This window comes from Neovison vison, chromosome 3, assembly GCF_020171115.1.
Source record: "Neovison vison isolate M4711 chromosome 3, ASM_NN_V1, whole genome shotgun sequence".
Classification (NCBI taxonomy): domain Eukaryota; kingdom Metazoa; phylum Chordata; class Mammalia; order Carnivora; family Mustelidae; genus Neogale; species Neogale vison.
In genome coordinates, this window is record NC_058093.1 from 83,006,182 (window position 1) to 83,028,651 (window position 22,470).

The 22,470-nt window shown below is 34.3% G+C and overlaps 1 protein-coding gene across 3 annotated transcripts in view; it reads right to left on the bottom strand.

Moving 5' to 3' along the window:
- MBD5 (methyl-CpG binding domain protein 5) overlaps positions 1–21,916 on the bottom strand; it is a 151,712-nt gene extending 129,796 nt beyond the window's left edge. For all 3 annotated transcript variants that reach the window (XM_044242517.1, XM_044242518.1, XM_044242516.1), the window contains exon 1: positions 21,799–21,916. The gene's annotated coding sequence lies outside the window, so the exon portion shown is untranslated. The remainder of the gene's footprint in view (positions 1–21,798) is intronic.
- Positions 21,917–22,470: the final 554 nt, after the last annotated feature.

Below are 22,470 nucleotides of genomic sequence, written 5' to 3' on the forward strand. Positions count from 1 at the left end.
GCTGCTTGCTTTCTTGTGATATCATAGAACTAATTTTCAGTGTTTACTAAAGTCTATTTTTTACCAAAGTTAAAATTTAATTTTGTATCCATATCAACACATAATTCTTTTAAAAATTAGGTAAGGACTATATACAGCTAACCTATGTGTTTATTCCAGTATGCAATGACAGAAGGTCTTCATTACACTAGAGAGAGCTAATTAGAACAACTGCTCAAAGGCTAAACTGCTGCTCCTCAGTTCCCCTGCTAGAAGAGTTGCTGGAAATCGAAGGCAGAATTGTAGGAAACAATGGCTGCCCCACCTCTCAACCTCAAGTACAGGTGGCTTTCCACTAAGTCTTTTTTGTGTGATATTTAACCATCAAACTCCTCAAAATTCTGGAGCCCTCTATATTTTCTTTCGTTACCTACTTCACTTGAGTTTTTTTTTTTTTTAAAGATTTTATTTATTTATTTGACAGAGAGAAGTCACAAGTAGGCAGAGAGGCAGGCAGAGAGAGAGAGAGAGGAGGAAGCAGGCTCCCTGCTGAGCAGAGAGCCGATGCGGGACTCGATCCCAGGACCCCGAGATCATGACCTGAGCAGAAGGCAGCGGCTTAACGCACTGAGCCACCCAGGCGCCCTTCACTTGAGTTTTTGTTCTCTTTGCTAATCTTTACTACCTTCTTACCTTTCATCTTAATTTCTGTGTTCCCATTTTTTCTTGTATTTAGAAATCTCTTTGTTCAAGGCTGCTTCTCTAAACTCATAACTACTGCTTTTCAGAAACACTGTAAAATAATGCTTTTCCTATTGGTGATGGCTCACAGTATAACAATGATTTACTTTACTCCACATGTAAGAATGAAGATAGTGATCCAACTATATTAGTAGGCTATGAGTTGGCACTGGCTTTTCAGTAGTAAAGGACAGATTTTTCATTAATGAACCCATAATGAACCCATATGAGGTACCTGGGTACCTCATAAAGCTAATGGTATGTATGAGTGGTGTATATCAGTTAACCAGAAGGAGCTTAACAATCAGAAGAAATAGGCTAATACTTTCTTAGGAAAAAAAAGTCCACTATTTAGATATCTAACACAAACGACAAGATTTTATTTGTTCTAACATTTAGAATATCACAGACATTCAATAAACTGCCAGTGTTAATGAGATTAATGTTTATCTTGAAACATAAACTGATTTGGATCACAAAATTCAGCTCGTATGTTTCTAATCCCATTTTTGGTAATCAAAATCACTGACTCCCAAAACTATCTAGTATAGGTTAGGAACTCTAATTACATGTCGTGATAGCACACTGTACTACTTTTATCACATTTATTATACTGCACTGTCATGGTTCGGTTTGCTTGTTGTAAGCAATTTGAGAATGGGTATATATCTTCGATGCCTGCAATTTTAATCTAACCCTAGCATTTAACATGAATGTACATGATTTATGCTGAATGAATGAATACAAGCCAAACCAGCTTTTTTAACAGGGAATTCAATCACTAGTGAATTTAATACATTCTTTTTTTTTTTTTTTTTAATAGGAAGGTCACTAGATGAATGAAAGTCTTAAGAGAGTCTTAAAACTGGTATTTTGGGGAAAAATCATTGGAAAAAATCATGTTTATATTCCCAATTGAGCTTTTTCTTTGGATCCAAATCAGTTAGGAGATTAAAGAACCAAAAATGGCCTTCATAGGAACTATAAGAAGATGATAAAATCATCTAAAGTGATACAGACCTTACCTTGAGATTCTGTGTCTTCCTTTTCTACTCTAAATTATGAATTTCTTACTAAAAGATCAGATGGCTTAGAGAAGCTTTAGTAAAATTTTGAAAATCTTGTAGTTCTGGAATTAACCTAGTATTTATAGCCTAGCTTCCTAGAGCATTTTTCCCCTCCATCTGCTGGTTGTTGATATCGTATAACCTTATATTCAGATTACAGAAACACAGCAAGAATGAGTTTCTTTTTTTTAATATATTGCAATAAAATTCTCACTTCAAATCTTGGTGTGAGACATTCACTAAAAAAATCTGAATGAAAAAAAAAGTAGGTCAATATTGGAGCTGAATCCTTTCTTATGTAAATAAGAGCTCCAAGATTTAATTCTATAAAATAATTTTACATGATGCCACATGACCATTTTCTCAGATAAATTACACAGTCATTAAAAGGGCAAAAGTATTATTGACATGTTTTATATAATGCATTTTGAATGTAGGCTATAAAGTTCTTGGTAGAATTAAAAAAAAACAAAAATAAAAACCTAGTTTATTTGCTGAAATGCTTATATATTGACCTTTCCTTAGAAAGCTATTAAATTTTCCATAAGGAAACAATCCTTCATCCTTTTAATATTTATAATGCTAAGAATAATAATATTCCTTCCTACACAGAAGCTCCAAAACAATTTTAAAAGCCTGCTTCAGGGGCACCTGGCTGGCTCAGTTGGGAGAGCATGCATCTCTTGATCTTGTGGTTGTGAGTTTGGACCCATGTTGGGTGTAGAGATTACTTAAATAAATAAAAATCTAAAAATAAAAAACCCACTTCAAACATACTCACATATTCACACATACATAGTCCTTCTTAGTTTACCTCTCCAACTTACATTTTTGCTTTGGTTTAGACTCTTGCATTCAAAATTGAATCAGGTGACATCTGAATCTATAACAGTCTTTGCCTCTTGATTGTCTATTAAATGGTAAATAACTTCAAGAAGTTAAAATAAAATACAATTTAGTCCTCTGGATTTTTGACTTGCTAGCTCTCAATGTCAAGCCAACTAAAAAGTGGTATTTGACTTCTGAACAGAAAAAAATACTGGTTTCTTTATAAAGACTATATATCTTATGAATACAAAGAAGGCAGAATTTGAGAAAGATAAGGGAAGTAAAATAATGTTTTATATGTATACATGTATAAATATATACAGAAAAAATGTGACATACATACTATAAATATATATAGAGTGTGCAGTGAAAAAATTGTGATGTACTCAAAATATTAAAAATTCAGGTTATTTAAGTAATTATCCATCTTCAGAAATAAAATATACTATAGTAATTTATGACACAAAGCAAGTATCAAAAACTAGGCAATTTCTTAATAAAAAATTCCTTTTAAAAAACATGTTTCTCAATTTAATATATAATCTATCACTTCTATAGAGTGGTGACAATGATTTATTATAAACTGTAGAGGGCAAAAAAGGTTCCTGGACAAAGCTTTTGTTACACTTAAATTAGCCAGGTAAAGTGGGGCATGAAGAATAGTAAATGTGTGGCAGGTGGGAGGGAGGTTGGGAAGAGAATAGATGTAGGAGTTTTACGTGTCTCTTGAAATAGCTGTCTATTGTACATCCTCTAAGTGCACTCACTTAAAATATTAATGCTCTCAGTTCATATGGTACATTTAACATAAAGAATTTAACATGCTCACAAATATACTATAAATGACCTTTTCTGGAAGGAGGGGATTATTAATCATATTAATTTTGCTGCATAATTTTATCAATTTGGACAAAGAGCAAGGGATACATTTCTAAGGTTTGGTCTTTCCCTTTCATATTTGGAACAATTTGACCCATTATACTGAAGTAGGTTTTAACTCTCAGTGGGCATCCACAAACTCAAAGAAAGTATTACAACTTGTTTTTCAGTATCAATCAAACTTAGAGAAATGTTACAAGAATAGGATGAGGAACTCTCCAGAAACTTCATCCAGATTCCTTGACTGTTTACAATTTGCCCCATTTGCTTTGTCATCAAAGTATCTGATTTCTTCTTTCGAGAGCAAATTGGAACAATATACCAATTTACCTCTAAAAATATCAATAAGCATTTCCTGAGGACAAGCAATATTCTTTTACATAACACCACCACATTTTTGAAATCAAGAAATTTAATATATCCAATCCACAGATCATAGTCAATTTTCAATAATTGTCTTATAATGCCCTTTAGAGTATTTTATACTTTTTTTTTAAACCTATGGGCCATGATCCAATCCATTATCACACATTACATGTAGCTGCTAAAATCTCTAGTTTTCTTAAAAATGGAATCTTTCTCTGCCTTTCTTTGTTTTTGCCGATCTTGACATTTTTCAAGAAAGCAGGCCAGTTATTTTGTTTAATGTTTCTCATTTTGAGTTTGTCTAATGTTTCTTCTTGATTAACCTTGGGTTATACATCTTGGTGGGCATACTATAGAGGCATTTTTTTCCTTTTCAAGTGCATCATATCAGGAAGCCATAAAATACTAGTTCAATCCAACACTGGTGGTTTTGATTAGTTAATGTGATGTCCACCAGTTTCCCCACTATCAAATTAACACATTTCCTTTATAATTAAAAAGAAATTCGTGGGAAAATATTTTGAAATTATTTTATATAAAATTTTACCTGCCAATTTTAGCATCTCCTGATGCTTTTCTAATTCCATTATCCCTTGTATCAGTTGGCATAAGGAAGAACTTTCTCTTTCCTTCCTTCCTTCCTTTCTTTCTCTCACTTATATTAATATGGGCTGATGGATTCCTATTTTACTAAAGGTGTTACAATTCATTATTATCATTATTTATCTTGATGTTCAAATCGTCCCAGATTTGGCCAGTGAGAGTTTCTTCAAGCTGACTCCTCCTACAAATATTTATGCAAGTAATTTTTTTTTCATAGCAGAAAGTCACTATAATCTCAAATTCAAAATGTTCTAGAAGAACATGCTAAGGATATGATACTGATGATTACTAAATTAAGTGATAAAAATAACTGTGTTCCTATTTTGGAAAAGCTCTTTCTTCTTTTGCTCTTATTTCCTTAGAGTTGTAATGTATGAAAAAAAATTTTTTTTGAAGATTTTATTTATTTATTTTTTTGACAGACAGAGATCACAAGTAGGCAGAGAGGCAGGCAGAGAGAGAGAAAGAGAGAGGGAAGCAGGCTCCTTGCTGAGCAGAGCGCTGGATGCGGGGCTCGATCCCAGGACCCTGAGATCATGGGCAGAGGCTTTAACCCACTGAGCCACCCAGGCGCCCCAATGTATGAAATTTTTTTTTTAAAGATTTTATTTATTTACCTGACAGACAGAGATCACCAACAGGCAGAGAGGCAGGCAGAGAGAGAGAGGAGAAAGCAGGCTCCCTGCCGAGCAGAAAGCCCGATGTGGGGCTTGATCCCACGACCCTGGGATCATGACCTGAGCTGAAGGCAGAGGCTTTAACCCACTGAGCCACCCAGGCGCCCCAATGTATGAAATTTTTTAAAGGAAAAAGTAACATTTGAATGATTTTAGAGTATTTCATCGAGAAACCATAAAGACTAACACTATGTAACAGCTTCAAAAATCTTGAACACTCAATCCTAAATACTCTAAAACATACACATATTATTTTTAATTGAAAGATTTTATTTACTTATTTGACAGACAGAGATCACAAGCAGGCAGAGAGGCAGGCAGAGAGAGAGGAGGAAGCAGGCTCCCTGCTAAGCAAAGAGACCGATACAGGGCTCTGATCCCAGGACCCTGAGATCATGACCGAGCTGAAGGCAGAGGCTTTAACCCACTGAGCCAATCAGGTGCCCCTATTTTTAATTAATTAAAAAGATCTAAATAAATGTGGAGTTGTTATAATGCTGGAAGCTAGGACATTTTTCAAACTCTGGTGGTCCTTCACAAGCACATAATTGGTTATAAATGTACATCTTCTTTTTCTTTCTTTCCTTTTTTTCCTTTTGTTTAAGATTTTATTTATTTATTTAACTAAGAGAGAGAGAGAGCAAGTGCCTGTGGGGAACGTCAGCAGGAAAAGGCGCAGAGGGAAAAGAAGCAGGCAGGGAGCCAAATGTGAGGGTTCAATCCCACGTCCCTGGGACCATGACTTGAGCTGAAGGCAGATGCTTAAACAAGTGAGCCACCCAAGCACCCTTCTTTTTCTTTTAAGGGTTAAAAATATAAACAGATTGTTTATTTATTTATTTTTTAAATTTTATTTTATTTTTTCAGTGTTCCAGGACTCATTGTTTATACACCACATCCAATGCTCCATAATTTACAAATCATTGAATATAACGTCTCGGAATTACAAGGAAGCCTGAAATATATTCAGTCTTCTATTTCCCAAACTGTGCTCTGAGGATCACTTAATACACATTGTATAGAGATGGAGTAACACAGAAACCTTTAACACTATATCCATTTTTTGGAAATTCACAATACACATTAATCCTGAGTATGAAAACTTGCTTAACTTTGTTTAATCCAGAATTTCCCAAATTTTGGCATGGAACTCCTTTTTAGAAGTTCACTGTTAATATCTAGCTGGGAAATAGTAATCTCCTTTTTCAGAAAAGAATGATCTTTTATAATGTCTCCTATATAGCAGATCTAGGACAGAAAATGCAAATCTCCTAGCCAATAGCAGTTTTGTTGTTGAAACATACTGCTTCCAGTATTAACATAAGACTGCTTCTAGATCTTTTTAGTTGGAATCCTTTACCAAGAATTAGTAAGAGCAGAATATACTTATTATAATTATAAAACATGCTTTGAAGCTCTTATTAGTATCTAGTCCCTGCTGTTCAAAATACAGGGTCAGTGGTTCTGTGTCATGGAGTCTAGCTTCTATAACTTAACATATGGTAATCTTTAAAAATAAGTAGCTATGGTACTTTACTATTTGCCTGACTATGTAAATAATATGAGCCCTCTTGTATCAAAGACTGGATCTCATGCAAGGGTGCAATAGCTATATTAGTAAATACTATAGAAATTCATTCATTCACTCAAGCATATATTCTATCTTTCAAAAATGGTTTTGCAACCATTTGGCTTATTGAAACATTAACTAAACAGGACAGTTAGTTCCCCAAACTGACGTCCTGAAGAGAACAGCTCCAAATGATCAAATTTGATATGATGCAAAATAGTGCCAAAGTCACACAAGTTTGGGAAATGTTGGATTTAAAGAATTTTTTCCCTCCAGGACTATTCAGAAGGTTTTATATGATAAAGAGCATTGTGAATTTTCAAGAGAGAAAAATCTGAAAAATGTGTGTGTGTTGTGTGTGTGCATGATTTTAATTCCCCCCATTTACTTGATAACTGGTATTTTCTCCCTACCTTCATGATAAAGCTTTTAGAAGATTGTTGTATGAAATACCAGCTTGGGAAACACTGATTTGATTAAAAAGGAAAAATAAAATTCATCCAGGAACTGGAGACAAATCAGTTTACTGTTCAGTTATAGTAAGTTTCTAGTCTTGATAAGTCTCTCATGTGAACCCCCCCAAAAGGTATTAATATGCTCTGCCCACACTTTCTGTTCAGAGTCCTGTTTCTGGGCCACTCTCTTATATCTGCTTATTGTGTGTTTACTGCATCTCATTCTGCTCAATTTCTGCCTCACTTAGTGGCAGCCCTTACTTAATCTTGTCTCTCCCTGTACTTTAGATTTGATTTTCACACTGGGTTTCCAGATTATGGCCTTAGACTCCTTAATATGGAATCTGGCCATCTGCCCTGGTACATTGTAGTTCTCCCTGGCTATATTAAAAAAAAAAAAAAAAAAAAACACAACCTAAGAAGTATTTTGGCAAGCAAATCTTTTTAACATCAAGATGACAAACAAAACTACATGGTTGATCCTTAGTGTATCTTTGCTTTAATTTTATTAGCTAAGAACTGTGACACAATCTGTTATTTCTTCTACTTTATTATATTTTTTCAGTGAGGAAAGAGAAAACAAATGAGATTCTTACAGTATATATAGGACTCTCCTTGAAAGTCAGTCAACTGCGCACATTTTTTAACTCATTCAGTGCTTTTCCTTAAGGTTTTATTTTTTACACAGAAGTACTAAAGGTTGAACTAGCTTTCTACATTAGGAGAATATGGCTTCCTGAATGTAAAAGCTGACTTTTGGAAGGGATGTTCTACACCAATTGACAGATGATAAAATCAACTTCTGATGAATATAATTTAGTAAGGCAGACTCTAGATACTATTTTATTTTTAAAATAATTTAACAGAGCTCACCCAAAATTAGGAAATGAAAACTAACAGCACCATATTGGGGTTAGATTTTAAAATTAACAGATTACTATACTAGGTAAATAATGGGGGGAATATCCGTAATGAGTCATATCTAACATGATCTAACATTTCAAAATGAATAATGATTATTTGTGCATTTTAACTGGAATATAAAGCATTATGTTTTATTACGTGAATCTCTTTAAACAATATTTTAATGCCAGCTTAAAAATGATTGTGCAGACTTTCAGATACCTTTTAAAATACCAGCAATATTAAGGAGTGTGCATCCTATAATTCTAGGATGTGGGAACAGAATGTTTCTGATGTTTCACAGTAAATATCAGCAATGCAGCATACTCTACCTTGATTTTCAATATCTAGGTCACATGGACCACTTTGAATAGGAAAAATATAAGCAGAAAGATTTCTGTAGAGCTACTAAGAAATCATAACAACATTCAAATTATGAAAAAAAAGCATAAAATGGATTTTAAAATATTAATTCCCATATAAAATAGAAAATAGTACCTTAAAATGAATTTCTGATCCATTATGTAAACTGAATAAAACCTTTGAGGAGTGTTGTTTACTCAATAAAATATCTTTTGTTTTTACTGCCCCCTCAGGTGTTTATGTGTGTGTGTGTGTGTGTGTGTGTGTGTCCACAATGAACAGTCAGGAACGGAGAAGAAAAAAATACTGAAAGTAAATTTATTCTTAATCAAAGAGCATACACAATCTAGGAAAAAATCCTGCAGTAGTTAGCAGTAATCAGAAACTATATCTTCCATTTACAATAAAGGCAAATAAGTATGATAATGATATCTGAAATTACAATCTTTATTTATATGAAAGAGACACAGAAGGTTGACAATATATTTCAATTATGAAAAATGCACCATGGCTTTATACTTTTTTTTTACCCATAAACATATAGTTGCATATATTTAGAGCCTAGAATTGTCTTTACCTTAGTTTTTTATTATTTTCCTTGAAATCTATTGAATTTATTAGGTTATGAATATAAAATTTCCCCTTGTCCCTTCCCTACATTATTTTTTTTTTAAAGATTTTATTTATTTGACAGAGAGATCACAAGTAGGCAGAAGATAGGCAGAGAGGGAAGGGGAAGCAGGCTCCCTGCTGAGCAGAGTGCCCAACGCGGGGCTCGATCCCAGGACCCTGAGATCATGAACTTAGCTGAAGGCAGAGGCTTAACCCACTGAGCCACCCAGGCACCCCCTTTCCCTACATTATTATGTGGAAAACAGGAAATAAATGTTTCTCAGTAAAATGACTGTAATAATCTATAATAAAGCTCTGTTACATTTATAATATTTATACATGTATAGTTTTTTCAAGAGAGAGAAATGAAAGCAACTTGACTGACTGCATTTTTCTTAATCTATTCGATAACACCAGAGGGAAATCACACATGCGTCAGCACAACAATTAAGATGGGAAACACTGAAAAACTACATTTAAGTGACTAGGATATCTAGAGATAGAACTTTGATAAAGGGGTTATTCATATTATAAAGATAGCTATAATTGATGTATATTATTTAACAAACACTCAAGCTTGCAAGTATGTTTTAATCAAACACACAGAGGAGCTGTTGAAGACTGCATGGAGGGGGAGACGAATCACGAGAGACTGTGGACTCTGAGAAACAAACTGAGGGTTTTGGAGGCATGGTGGGGGACGGGTGAACCTGGTGGTGGGTATTAAGGAGGGCAGGTATTGCATGGAGCACTGGGTGTGGTACATAAGCAATGAATCTTGGAACACTGAAAAAATAAAATTAAAAAAAAAAAAGACTGCATGGAAGAAAGGAAAAACCCTTTTACATATAGCATACCATTTGTTGGCAGCAGTTCTCTTTAAGGCACCAAAATTTTCATACAGATACAGGTTAGGGGATTTTGATTAGAAAATTTACTCTAGTTACGGAGATATTTTAGAGATGGTTTAAAAATGGGTCCATAGTCCATACATGAGAAACCCACAGTGCACATCACACTCAACGGGGAAAAATTAAAAGCTTTCCCCCTAAAGTCAAGAAAAAGACATTCAGCACCATACTGGAAGTCCTAGTCTCAGCAATCAGACATCAAGAAGAAACCAAAGGTATCCAAATTAGTAAGGAAGAAGTAAACTTAACACTATTTGCAAATGACATGATACTATTTAGAAAAAACGCTAAAGACTATACCAAAAAAACTACCAGAACTGATAAATGAATGCAGTAAAGTCTCAGGATACAAAATCAATGTACACAAATCTACTGGATTTCTATATACTAATAATGAAACTGCAGAGCAAGAAATTAAGATAACAATCCCTTTTACAGTTACACTAAAAAAATAAAGTATCTAGGAATAAATTTAACAAAGGGGGTGATAGACCAGTACTCTGAAAACTGTAAAATATTGATGAAAGTGAAGAGATACAAAGAAATGGAAAGACCTTTTATGCTCACTGATCGAAAGAACCAATATTGTTAAAATTGTACAATGCCCAAAGCAATCTACAGATTTAGTGCCATTCCTATCAGAATACCAATAGCATGTTTCATACACCTAGAACAAACAATAGTGAAATTTATATGAAACCACAAAAAAACCTGAATAGCCAAAGCATTCGTGAAGAAGAAAACCAAAGCTGGAGGTATCACAATCCCAGATTTCATGTTATATTACAAAGCTCTAGTAATTAAAACATTATGGTGCAGGCACAAAAATAGACACATAAATCGATAGAACAGAATAGGAAATCCAGAAATAAACCCACAATTATACGGCCTGTTAATCTTCAACAAAGCAGGAAAGAATATCCAATGGGGAAAAAGATGATTTCTTCAATAAATTTTGGGAAAACTGGACAGCTACACGCAAAAGAATGAAACTGAACCACCTTTCTTACACCACACCCAGAAATGAACTCAAAATGGATTAAAGACTCAACTGTGAGACCTGAAACCATAAAAATCCTAGAAGACAGTATGGGCAATAATATCTCTGACTTCAGCCGCAACATTTTTCTATATATATCTCCTGAGGCAAGGGAAATGTAAGCAAAAACAAATTATTGGGACTACATCAAAATAACAGGTATCTGTACAGCGAAGGAAACAATCAACAAAACCAAAAGGTATCCTACTGAATTGGAGAAAATATTTGCAAATGACATATCCAAAAAGTGTTAGTAATCAAAATATATAAAGAAATTATACAACTCAACACCAAAAAACCAAATAATCCAATTGAAAAATGGGTTGAAGACATGAACAACGTTTCTCTAAGGAAGACAAACAGATGTACAACAGACACATGAAAAGATGCTCAACATCACTCATCATCAGAGAAATGCAAATCAAAACCAAAAGGAGATATCATCTCACACCTGTTAAAGGGCTAAAATAAAGACAAACAACAAGTGTTGGCTAGGATGTGGAGAAGAAGGAACCCTCTTGCAAGAGTGAGAATGCAAATGGTGTAGCCACTCTGGAAAATAGTATGGAGGTTCCTTAATAAGTTAAAAATAGAACAACCCTATGATCCAGTAATTTCACTACTAGGGATCTACTCACAAAATATAAAAGCACTAATTCAGAGGGATACATGTACCTCTGTGTTTATAGCAGCATTATTTACAATAGGCAAATTATGGAAGCAGCCCAAGTTTCCACGATAAATGAATACATAAAGGAGAGGTGATATATATATCACATCTGATCATATATATATATGTATATTATATATATATATATAATGAATTCTTGCCATTTGCAACATGGATGGAGCTAGAGAGCATAATGCTAAGTGCAATGAGTCAGAGAAAGACAAATACCATTCAATTTCTCTCATGTGGAATTTAAGTAACAAAACAAGCAAAAGGAAAAAAAGAGACGAGATAGAGAGACAAACCAAGAACAAACTGATGGTTACCAGAGGAGAGGTGGGTGGGGGTGGTGGTGAAATAGGGGATAGGGATTTTTTTTTTTATCCAGTTGTTTCTTTTATTATATAATGCTGACATTCCTTTCTATTAATGCCTTCTACATACATTTTATTTTATTGAATGTCAATACTGCTAACAACAGTTTTCCTTTGTCAAGTTTTTGGGAGTATGCATTCCCCATATCTTTATTATTTATTTATTTATTTTCAGCATAACAGTATTCATTACTTTTTCACCACACCCAGTGTTCCATGCAATCCGTGCCCTCTATAATACCCACCACCTGGTACCCCAACCTCCCACCCCCCCGCCACTTCAAACCCCTCAGATTGTTTTTCAGAGGTGATAGGGATTAATGAGTACATCGCGATGAGCACCGGGTGATGTATGGAATTGTTGTATACCTGAAACTAATACAGCACTGTATGTTCACTAAAGTGGAATTAAAGTATATTTTCATACTCATAGCTGTCAATTTACTACAAATAAAAGATTGTAAGTTTCTAGAAGTTAAAGGTTGGTTTAAGACTAATTCTGTGCTCTTCTATGCAAAATCACATTTACATTCAATGATAAGAGATGGGACGGTTTGAAGTGATAGATGTAAAGCACTGCTAGAGTAGAGATTTGATTATTTCTGAAGAAAGTCACCTCTGTTTTGGCCTGGGGAATAGTATATTATATAGATATATATATTTTGTTAATATATTTTATAATCTAATTAATACATATATTTTGCTTTTATAGGAGAAAGTTTTTAACCTGTTTCTAGATTATTATATTTTATTAAATATTAACCCATCTATTTATAGCTAAGAATGTACTATTTATATCAGTATTTTAATACACAGTTTTATTATATCTTTTGTGAAGCGTAATAAGAATCACATATAATTAAATCAGGAAAACTTAGCCTGTTAGTTAGCTGTTATAATTTAAACTTCAGCTAGAGTGGATCTTTTTAAAATGACATTTGATCTCGTCATTTTTCTGATTAGAAATTTGCAAGGACTTCTAAAGATATAAGTAGACCATATGTGTTTTTACTTCTTTTAAGACCTATGAAAATGATAATACACGAATAAAAAAATAAATAAGACCAATGGAAGGGTCACCAACAAATAAGAAATTTCAAAAAAATTACTGTGAGCTAGAAAACAGAGAAAAACTGCAGCCTTGGGGCACAGGAAACCACAGCCCATAGATATTGAATGGCAGAAGCTAAGACAGGATCCACAGATTTGTAGAATCACAGGGAGATTTAGAGGGTGAATCTCATAGAGGCCTGGTAAGGGGACAATGAGACCAGGAGGGAGAGGTGGGACTAAAAATAGAGATTAAGTGAATGTTTGTATAAGGAAGAGTTGGCATCCATATCCAAAGGCCTTCCTTATTTATTTATTTATTTGACAAAGAGGTGGGGGGCAAGCAGAGAGAGTGGCAGACAGAGGGAGAGAGAGAAGCAGATTCCCCACTGAGCAGGGAACTTGATGTGGGGCTCGATACTAGGACCCTGGGATCATGACCTGATCTGAAGGCAGACCCTTAACTCACTGAGCCACCCGGGTACCCCTGAAGGAAGGCATTCCTAAAGCAACAATCAAAGAATTCTTGGAATCAATCCAGAGCAAAGAATACTTTGGAGTCTGACATTTAGAGTATGCCCCACTGTAATCACCCTAAACACCTGAAATTAGGAAAAGTTGTCTTTGTATGTAAAACACCTAATCAGCTTTTTATTTTCTGACTGCTAAATATGAATCTTTAACCAAAGATTTCCAGGTATTTAAAAAAAAAACCCTTCCTATGTAAAAGAGAAATAAAAACGAGCAAACAGAAAACAGAAGCTTAACTGGAGGAAATGGGTAATTTAGTGACAAAAGGGGAACTTCTAGCTAGCATCCTCAGGGACAGTGAGCAGATATCATATCCTCAAAATAGTAATAATAACAATAATTATAATAGTAGTGATAATAGCAAATACATATAATGCTTACTCTATTCCAGATTTTGTTCTCAGTGTTTTGGGTTTAGCAACTCATTTAATCCTCAGAACTCTGAGATAGGTGTACTATCATTATCTCCATTTTAGGTTAGGACAGAGACACAAAACTTAAAATTGTTCAAGATCACAGAGGTAGTAAGTGTGGGAGACTGGGATTCAAACTCAGTCTGGCTCCAGAATCTGTGTACTTAATTACCACCCTTTGCAACTTACAATAAACAAAACCAAAGAGAATATGAAAGGCTCTTGGAAAATAAAAACAAAATTTTATATTTCAGCCCTCTCACGGATCTCTTTTTAGGAATGTTGAGCACTGCATGGAGGTAGCTTTAAAAAGAAAGTATCATAGAAAAGATGAGACATTAGATGCTTAGCCATATGGTCCTTCACAGGATAATAGAAGTTTCAGAAGGAAAGAAGAAAAAATAAAGAAGAAAAGGGTGGAAATTACTAAAGAAATAATACAAGATAATTTTCAAGGAATGAAACTGCTCAGATGAAAATGCTCACTGAATTCAACAGAAAAATATGAACAGAATAAAGTTTACCCCAAGACACACCATCAGGAATTGAAAAGCACCAAGAAAAACAAAGATGGTGCCCAAAAGTTGCCAAGCAAAAAACAATGAGCGGCAGGCTCAGGCTGGTGTTAGTGAATTTTAGGAGTGTGGACTATCATTTTCCAAGTTCAGAGAGAAAATTGAGTTCTAGAATTCCTGAGAAACTAGATTTCAGATGGAAGCAGTTAAGAAGGCAATGAGAGCTTCTCTTCAGCATATTCTTTAAGGTGGTGCCTTCCTACAAGTTTTAACACAATGATTGTTAAGACTTATAAAAAGGAGTGAGTAGAAGTGGCACAAAATGTCCCTTTTTAGACAGTACCTCATGTGGAGAAGGCACCTTCTAATGTGTTTTCTCCCTTTCCAATACTGATGCATATACACCCACTGCTCCCTTTTCCTCCCGGGGTGGGGGGGGGTCCCTCCAGATCTACACCTTGTGATGTGAAAATCTGGATATATCTCTAGCGAGGACAAACTAAAAAGCATTTTAAACATGTGAAAGTTAAAAAAAAATTGTCATTCAAATATTTTTTCAGAGAAAGTTGTGGAGGGACATGCTTTATTAAAAGAGGATGTACAATGAAAAAGAGAAAAACGTAGAAAGAGCAGGAAAGTCCAAGAATGACAACTGTGTGGCCCAAGGATGTAAGACTCCAGAAGAGCAGTTCCCAGGGAAAAGGACAGAAAAAAGAGAGAGATCACCACAGCGTTTTAGATAATGGAGAGTTGGAAAGAATTGGGAATATAATAAAGAAAAAAATAATGAAAAAAAAAGGAAATTAGAAGTTTTAAGAAAACTGAAATATTGCATAAGTAAGGACATAAACCAAAGAAGACTACGGGGACTACAGCCAGTCATTAACTGAAATGATTCTGTATCAGGTACTGTTTTAGCTGTTGAGAATATAGTGGCGGGGCGGGGGGAGACAACAAACAAAAAAAATCAAACAAATTTAAGTAGATGATAATCCCTGTCTTCTTGAAGCTATAGTCAAGAAAGGGGAGAGGGACAGTAATTTCAAAAATTAAGGGAAATATATATAATCCTACATATGTGCCTTTGGAATCTTATTACTACTTAAATAAATAAGTTTAAAAAATTAAGTGAAATAAAGTATGCAATTTGTATTAACAATAAGTGCTACGGGGAAAAACATAACAAGGGAAGCACAGTAAGAACCCCAGTTAGAGGAGTTGTTATTGCCAATAAGATGGCCAGGAACGGCCCTACTGAGCAGCTGCCACTTTGGTTGAGTATGGAAAGGAGAGACAAGGCAATGTAGTCATCTGGGTGAACGGAGGTTCCAGGTGGAGGAAGCAGCAAATGCAAAGGGCCTTTTCACATAATAATGTACTTAATTGTGGTTATAAAATAGAAATATTTTTTTTTAAAGATTTTATTTATTTATTTGAGAGAGAGACAGTGAGAGAGAGCATGAGCGAGGAGAAGGTCAGAGAGAGAAGCAGACTCCCCATGGAGCTGGGAGAAATGGCATCAATTTCAGAGATACAAAAATGAAAGAAGTGTGGACAGAACCTTGGAGAAGGTGGGTGCACTAATAACCTCATCTGACAAGAGGGGACAATCCCAAAGCAGCATCCACAGTTAAAGGTCTTAGTTTATTATCCACAGTTACAACAGAGAAACCAAACATAAAAATGAAACTAACTGAAAAACAATAAAGAAAAAAGGTAGAGGTAGAGTATAATGTCCCTTTTATTTATGTGTATCTTAATATATGATGCCTAGAAGTGATAAATTACTTTTACCTGAATAAATGAAGACATCAGAAGGAGAAGTAGAAAGAGAAGTGAAGCTTAGTGGGAGAAGTTGGATCACAGAACTGATTTTAACCATGTGCTCAGTTTTATTTACAAACACATACACACCCCTTTTGGAGGTCTTCTATTACTCTTAGGATAAATACCAAAACCTAAACAAGGCCTACAGGGCCCTTTCTGTCTCACCAGCCTCACCTCATGTTCCCTCTCCTGCACTCTCTGCTCCAGTCACACCTCCATTCGGTTTCCCGAGCAAGCAAGGACCTCTAAGCTTCTATTTGTGCTACTCCTTCCAGCTGAAGTGTTTCTGGCCCAATATTCCACACTTCTGGACTGACTTATCCATTAGGGCCAGAAGGCGCAAGTGCCTTGGGCCCACAATACCGTTAGCGGCCCACCAAAATGTTTTCTTTTAGAATGAGAAAAATAACCCTTTTAGATCAAAGAAAATATTTTAATATACCATACTAACATACTTCTCTCTATACCAGTATAATTACAAAATACGATTTTGAATATTTTTTATGGAGGTAGGGGCCCACAAAAGCAAATGTCTCCTTAAGTTGTTAAAATGGCATCCACAATTCTTTTAAACATATTTACATAATACGTAATGAAAGGGAGGGAATTAACAAAACAAAATATTTACCTAATTCACCCAGTATATCAAATACTATTATACCATAATATAAATACCAAGGTCCCTGAATGTCCCATTCCCCCATTCTACTGACCTTGTGTGACTTCTACTTACCCCTCAGATCTCAGCTAAACTGACCCTTCTCCAGGTGAGTAAGGGACAGGTGGGGCTAGGTAGTGAGAGATAGGTAAGGGGGCTATGTGATCAGGCTCACAGAAATCCTAGAAACGCTGAGGCATAGGGAAGCCAGAGATAAGGCAACAAACCAGACCACACTGCCCTTTGCATCAGAGATGGGGTCTTTTCTATGGCAGTCACACGGTCACCACAAAGAATGGCCAGACCCCAAAGAAGTAGTAAGCCATTAAAGATGTAATCACCAGTCCTTACTCAAACCAAGACATCACAAGAATGAAAAGACTACAAGCTCCTTGGTCAGTTCTAAATAAAACTGTCAATGAAAGCCCACATTGGCAACCTCATCGGGACCCCTCTTTCCGAGAGCTTTTTCTCTGTATCCTTGCTAAATAAAACTCTATCGCTTTACTCACCCTCCTTTGTCTGCGAGATTCATTTCAACTCTGTGAGACAAGAATCTCACTGTCCCACTTCACAGGGACAGGGACTCTGCTTGATTCTCCCAGGCAATATAAGGTCCCTATATATGTTCTCCCATCACTTTGTAATATGGCAATGATACAAATAATTGTGTAAATTTGTATTTAATGAAATCAGGAACTGTGTCTACCTCATTTACCACTATATCTGCAGCATAAAACCTTGTAGTCAGTGATGAGAGAGCCTGAAAGATTCAGAATTTTCTGCTGTGGCTCTCTCAAGTCCTTGTTCTGTTTTCTGATCCTTCATTTACTATTATTTAATCTCTTATTGACTGTTTCTTCATTTAAAAAATGGCAATAATAAGGGGAGTTATGAGCTAGAATGAGCCAGAACAGTACCTGACACATAGTAAAGCCCAGCTTAAAGAAAAAACAAAAACTAGCTATTCTTCATTTTATTAGACTATTACTACTATATACTATTTTTTATACTATTACCATCATCATTATTATTCCATATACTGGGCGAATTAGGTAAAGATTCTTTGTTAGTTTTCCTCCCTTTTATATCTATTATGTAAATATGTTTAAAAGAGTTGTGGATGCCATCTTAATAACTTAAGTCCCAAGTTTTTAGGAAAATCTTAGAGCAAGTAGCTATAAAGACAGAAGAGAACTGAAGTTTTGGCTACTGAAAATACATAATTATCCATGAATTCAAGATGTCAGGGCTTTCAAAATACCCATACCCACCAATTCATAATTTTACATGATAAGATCAGGCTGGAAGAACATTTTTAGCAAAGAATAGTAAATCAGAATTCTCTCGAACACAAATTTCCAAGAAAATCTCATAAAAATGAGAGGTAGAATTTATTATCTTAAAAAAACTTAACTATTTCCCTTAAATAGATGCTCTACAGAGTTGAACACAATTTTCGACAGTGATATTACTTTCTTGGGTTTTTAATTTTTTATACATAATTCCTTCTGCAGGTAAATAAAAATACATACCCCAAAGCAATAAAAATAAAGTAAAGCAATAGTAACTGAAAAGCCTACCAAGGGTTTTCATTTTGGCAAACATTTATCTTACCATCTAAGCTTTAGACTCTTGAGATGGCCCTTGGGATAAAATGACAGACTCAGGTTTGATTCCCACTGGTAATTCAAACAATACTGCACAACCTGAGGACCATTTTTTGAGGATAAACAACTGGTTAGGAGCAGGACAGTCCCCAGGCTTTGCCTGGGGCCTATAATCTCACCTAATCATTATTCAGAATCCCCCAGAAAAGCCTCCAGCTAAAACTGTGATTGTTAATTAGGACTAAACTTGCAAATTCAATTTTGAAAATCCTTTCTTCTTTCATGATTTCATTTTTTTGTTTAATTCATGTGTACCTTTAGATATCAACTACAGCAAGCATTAAAACCTAGAGCAATAGTCCACCTGTTTTGAATGTTGCTTTCTCTACCAATTTATAAAAAAAGATATTTTAATAGCAAAAATGCCTAAGGACTACACTGCATAATACATGCACCTAAAAATGCAAAATTCTTACTTAAAGGGGGTATGAAAAGCAGTGATAATGGAGAAGAGTTCTAAAAATTGAGAATTTTGTAATACAGTTCTTATAAGCCATTTTTTAACTTATAAAACCAAAACAGTTTTTATAAATGCAAAAATGAATTGAGGGATGCAACAGTCTCTGAAAATCAGGGAATAAGCTAGAGTCAAATCATACCACAAATTTCTTTAGTTAGATCTTTCACTTTTTTTTTTTAACTTAGGTTGTAAAGAATATTTCTTGCTATCTATCCTGCCAAAATGTTCTGCTCTTGCTTTATTTCTAAGATCCACCATTGCACCCCGCTCTGTTCTTCCAGTAATTCTGTCTGCTGTAGTTGATAGCAACATACAATTTCTTACTGATTATAACACAAAACAGTCTCCTCTCTAAAGAACAGCAATTAAGAGTGAGGGCCTTATGTCTCAGACTGCTTGGAAAAAGGGGACAATTATAATTGTTACCCCAAAGTATATTGTAAGGATAGGTGAGACAAATGACTTAAAGTATTTAGTAGCTTGTCTGGTACATAGTAAGTATTCAAACAATGTTATTGTTAATAATGAAACTTTTAGAATCTTTACTTTATAAAGGTTTTCTGAGAAAACAACAAAAAAAAACCCCACATTCGTGTGACTTTGGACAAACTGAGTTAAATTCTGTTCTTTTGTTTTCTCACTCATAAAATGAAATAATCTGACAATATTAATCTAAAGGTCTTTCTTGACTGTAAAAACATATAATGTTATTTAGCTATAGTTAAGGTTCAGACTTATTTTTCTTCTCTATTTTTAACATGAATTGACAGTTTTGTTTCTAGTTGAAACTAACTTGTTTTTTTGTATCCTTTTTCTTCAGTAAGAACCACATGGGATGATGTTCTGCACTCCTACTAGTCTTAGTATTCATGGGGTATTTTCCCAATTGCTTATGATGAAGTACTACACTCATTATCAACCCCGATAGAAGACCCTAAGAAGGTATAGCTTCCTTTTGAGCTGATATCTTAAAAGTGAATCAGACATTAATTATACATAATATGTAAAAATTTTTGTTCTATCTAATCCAAGAATTATAAAAAAAAAACTTGTTATGTTTCTGAAGTGGCATAGGTAAAGTTTTACTCAAAACTGCTAATCTTGTATGGCAAAAATGAAGCACATAAAATAAAAGTAAAACATCATATCAAAACATTAAAAAATGAAAAATATGAAAAAATAATTGTATCGCGTGTGATTTTTCGTGTTAATACTCTTAATATGATTCTTGATTCTTATTAATAAAGAAAATAACATCAAAGACCCCTAAGAAAAATTTGGAATGGGGCATAAGTGAGATAGGCATAAAAGAAATATAAAAGACAAATAAAAAATACAAAGATATATATTTTACTAACAATCAAACAAATGAAAATTAGACTGCCATTTACTTTTCTCACTTCTTATTTCAGATTTATTTAAAAACAAAGAGAGTCAATACCAATGACAAAATTAAAGAGAAAGTGTCACTCTGATACACTATAGGTGGAAATGCAAATTGGGAGAGCCTTTCCATATAGTTCCCCTTTGATCTACCAATTCCATTTTAAGAATATACCATAAGCTAGCATTTTCCAAGGTGTTCAGTGGGATGTTGACATGTTCTGATGTTACTTTGTGTGCGTGTGTGTGTGTGTGTGTGTAAAAGTCTAAATTTAATTTTAAATGTAAATGGATATAATGGCACTTGAAAACTTTTCCTTTTTTAAGTAAACTTTATTTTTCAGAAAGTTTTAGCCTCCCAGCAAAATGAAGTGGAAAGTACAGCAATTTCCCATATTGCTCCCTGCCCCCATACAAGTATGACTTCTCCAACTAGCAACATCCTGCAGACAGATGCTATTTTAAGAAAGGATTCTATGGTCAAATATGTTTGATTACTAAGACCACTGTATATGACTATATATTGGTATTCTCCAAGATGGAGATTAATAGATGTGGTTCTTTATGTTATAGGCCATGGACCCCTTCTATCAGAGAGCATGCTTAGGAACTAAGGCTGTGCAACAACTTTTGTAAACTCTCCTGAAAATATCATTAGACACAAGTACAAAGATGCATGTAAGAGAATGTTAACTGAAATCATGCTTAACACACACCAAAAAAAAACCCTGGAAAAATCCCATATACTAAATAATGGGAAAATGGTTACATAATTTATGTCATATCCTTAAACTGGAATATTATATAACCACTAATAGGGGAAATGCAGATATTTCCAGACATGAAAAACAGCAATAAACTGCTAAGTAAAAGAAGCAATCTAGACAAAGACCATTTATAATCTATTGTTCCTAATTCTAATTATAATAATTACATTTATTATGGTTATGTATTATGCATTATATACAAATATATCAATAAATTCAGAAAGACAAATAACAAAATATAAAGAGTAATTATCACAGGCTGGTAGGATCACTATACTTTTCAGTATTGTCTTTTTTTTCCTAATGAACATCTATTAATTTTATAACAAATATTTTTTAAAGGCTATGTGTTTATATGTCTAAACTGGGGACATCTGGCATCTTATTTTATAGGTATCAGATGCTTTTCATATTTAATAAAAATTAAGTTCGCAGTCAAGAAAACTATAATTATAAAGAATTCATAGAGAGAAAACACAATTCCTACCTTCTGGAGAGAAACTGATAAAAACATAACAAGTGCTGTGAGAGCCAGCAGCGTAATGGAGGCAGTAAATCTCTAGATGCTCTATGCCTTTATGAGTCCCTATAAGGGAGTACCTCTTCTCTCTGTAACAGAAATAACATAAACACACACATTTATTTAAAGGAGCAGCTGAAGGAATATCATCCTCAAGTATAGCTTGGAGCTATACAGGCTCCCTGTTTTCAAGTGGGATATCACAGGTAAACAATTGGAAATATTACCACTTACTTTCTGGATGACCTTAGAAAAGTTACTTATTTTCTCTGTGCCTCAGTCTCCTCATCTGTAAGTGGGGATAATGATATTACCATCTATAAAGATTATATTCATAAAGTACTCATAACAGTGCCAGATACTGTTGCTATATATGTGATTTTTAAAAATAAAAAGTGGGATTGATTATATTAATAGAGATTCTTCACAGAGCACATTATTATCAGTGATATTTTACTTTTGTTACCATCTCAAAGTAATTCTCACCTCAATCCTGTGAGACATTATTATTATTACTACTTGGCCCTCAGCTCTGCATACCAGAAACTTAATTTTATCAGCTTCCTAAACTGATAAAAACTTACAAAAAAGCTGATCAATTTAAAATTTTTTGTGTGTGTTTTCAAAATGATATTCATT